The sequence below is a fragment of the Saccopteryx leptura genome, chromosome 3 (genome assembly GCF_036850995.1).
Source record: "Saccopteryx leptura isolate mSacLep1 chromosome 3, mSacLep1_pri_phased_curated, whole genome shotgun sequence".
Lineage (NCBI taxonomy): Eukaryota > Metazoa > Chordata > Mammalia > Chiroptera > Emballonuridae > Saccopteryx > Saccopteryx leptura.
The window spans coordinates 155,556,947-155,560,191 of NC_089505.1; the positions used below are offsets into that span (position 1 = coordinate 155,556,947).

Sequence of the window (3,245 nt, forward strand, 5' to 3'; positions counted from 1 at the left end):
ATTTTCTACTTAAAAGCATCCTAATTTTAGAAAAATAAATGAGCATTAAATGATCTTTTATCATTATTTATGTTGTCCTATGCTAGTTTTGAGGGAAAATATGGAAGCATTTAAGTCATACACAGAATTACTGAAATGACATCTTTTGTATTTCACAGTTTGTATATGCTTATGTATTTTGCTCCTAACAGAACAATGAAAATGCCACACAAAAGTATCAGTTTTGTGCTCGCTTCGACAGCACATATATAATATTAACATTGGAATGATACAGAGAAGGTTTGCATGGTCTTTACACAAGGATAACACAGAAATTCATGAAGTGTTCTATATTTTTAAATAGGTTTTTTTAAATCTCAGTTTTTTATTACCATTTTTGATACACAGATTCTACTAATATCCTACCTTTATCTTATTGATGAGTAAGAAAAGACTGACAGAAAAGAAACTCTGGTTGTCCTATTTTTCTCTTTACTTCTTGCTCAATATATTAAAAAAATAGTTAGCTAATACAAGGAAGTAACATTAGAAAAAGACTATGATTTTGTTTCCTTGACCATTTATGTTTCTTAGAACATCACTGCTTTCTTTCTGTGTTTGAAGCAAGTACTGGTTTGAACAAAAATGTGATCTTGCAGGACTCTAGATAGCCTCACTTAGTCATGATGTAACACAGTTATCTTGTACACTCTGTGAGCCTTGTTGAACTCCTATGCATAATGAACCCACTGGAGTTTTGCACTCAGGTGGAGTCATAATGACTATATGTCAATGAGGAGGCAAGGAATAACAGCAGACATGCACATTGTGCATTAATTCTTCATTCACACATTGTGCATTAATCCTACATTCACACACATACTCTATCTTTCCAGTGCACTTCACATACAAAGCACAGATATATAAATAAAATTAAGAATTTCCAGACAGTGAGAGCACAGCATTAAACCAAACATGTGGTCTTCCTAGCACAGGGCTCTGTGTGACTGCACAGAGTGCATACCCATGAAACTGGCCCAACCTCTATTATAGCATTTTACTGCTGATTTTCTTCTCTGTTCTGCCCTAGTGAACTGTAACTTTTACTTAGAATTATCATTCTAGTGTCCAGCACAGTGCCTGATTTTTGTATGCACTCATTATTTTTTTTCTTTGTGACAGAGACAGAGAGAGGGACAGATGGGGCAGACAGACAGGAAGAAAGAGAGATGAGAAGCATCAGTTCCTCGTTGCAGCCTGTTAGTTGTTCATTGGTTGCTTTTCATATGTGCCTTGACTGGGGGGCTACAGCAGACCAAGTGACCCCTTGTTCAAGCCAGTAACCTTGAATCAAGCTGCTGAGCCTTGCTCAAACCAGTTGAGCCTACACTTAAGCTGTCAACCTTGGGGTTTCGAACCTGGGTCCTCCGCATCCCAGTCCATCACTCTATCCCCTGTGCCACCACCTGGTCAGGCTACACTCATTATATTATTTATTTATTTATTTATTTATTTATTTATTTTTTAATAATTTTATTTTTTAATGGGGTGACATCAATAAATCAGGATACATATATTCAAAGATAACAAATCCAGGTTATCTTGTAGTTCAATTATGTTGCATACCCATCACCCAAAGTCAGATTGTCCTCTGTCTAGTTTTCTTTGTGCCCCTCCCCCTCCCTCTTTCCCTCTCCCTTTCCCCCCTCCCCCCCCCCGTTACCACCACACTCTTATCAATGTCTCTTAGTTTCACTTTTATGTTCCACCTACATATGGAATAATGCAGTTCCTGTTTTTTTCTGATTTACTTATTTCACTTCGTATCATGTTATACTCTGGTTTCTCTTCAGATCGTATAAATCTTTTGCCTTTTACTCATTATTTTTTGAATGAGGAAATAAATAAATTAATAACTCAATGACACTTAACTTTTCTAAGCTTTATTTTCTCCACTATCAAACAAAATTTTTTCAAAAAGTAAATAACTAATAAAATGATTAAGGGAGGCACCAAATATTTGTGAAAATTCCAGATTACATATTATATCCAATATGGTATAAAATTCAAAATATCAGCCAAAGATAATAAAGTGAATTAATAGAGAGCAGAAATCCTGAAATCATGCCCTTGAGTCTGAATGCAGTGTATGATGTCAAAAATATCAGTGAGATAAACACTTTGCTACAATGCAATTTCCACAAAAGGAGAAGCTTTCTCTGTTTTGTCCTTTATTCCCAATACATCTCTAAAATGGTGATCCATAATTATGTGCTGAATGAAATATATAAATAAATGAAAAACTGTGACACATGATGGTCAAATAAAATTAATGTGATTAAATTCACAAGAACAGGATTTTGTGAGAAAAGATTCTAATCTAGATGTTAATTATAAAATTAGAAGATGACATTAAGAATTTCTCAGTTCATAGTATCTTTCCCTTCCCTGGGTATAAAAAATAACTCCTCATTAGGAAGCCATTCACTTTCTTAATTTCCCAGAAAATTTTCTCTAAAGATCCTGAAAATGAGTGGTTGAAAGAAGAATAAAAGGGGAGAATAAAATCAACCTCTTAAAACTCTGAAATATAAGTTTATAATTATTGCTTTCTAACTAGTCATCAATTATTCTGAAGTGAATAGTGCTGCTAATATTTACTTATGTCATTACAAACAAAATAATTGACCACCCAGGACCTATTGCCCTGGTTGTGTTTTTAAAGAAAAGCTCTGTCTAGATACTACCAGATTCCTTCCCTATGACTCATACATAACCCATAAACTTCTAGCTTCATGGAATTTCTGTTCAAAATTTCAGATCTCTTGGCAATAATCCCGTTTTTGCAAGAACGGATTTAATTTTAAAGAAAAATAAATATTGCAAAAAATTAATCAAAAATGTATTTCTAATTCTTGGATCTATCAAATATTGTTTGTGCTAAAATAAAATTGCCAACTTTTGATATACAAAGTTGAGTTATAGTTTTTAATATGTGTGTCATCTGTAACAAACTGAATATATTGAATATTATCATCAGTAGGTTACACCTTCCTTATCAAAACTCATCCTCTATGTTACATTATGCTACATATTTTCAGCTTAAAGTTAGCAATGTATTTGCATAAAAATACTTATTATAGCCCCATCTGGTTGGCTCAGCAGTTGAGTGTCGGCCTTGCATGTGGAAGTCCCGGGTTCGATTCCCAGCCAGGGCACACAGGAGAAGCGCCCATCTGCTTCTCCACCTCCCCCCTCTACTTTCT

General features: G+C 34.4%; 1 non-coding gene across 1 annotated transcript; it reads left to right on the top strand.

Moving 5' to 3' along the window:
* Positions 1 to 225: 225 nt before the first annotated feature.
* LOC136401989 (U6 spliceosomal RNA) lies at positions 226 to 337 on the top strand. Its single transcript, XR_010750906.1, has one exon. It is a non-coding gene; the product is annotated as a U6 spliceosomal RNA (small nuclear RNA).
* The last annotated feature ends 2,908 nt before the right edge of the window (positions 338 to 3,245 follow it).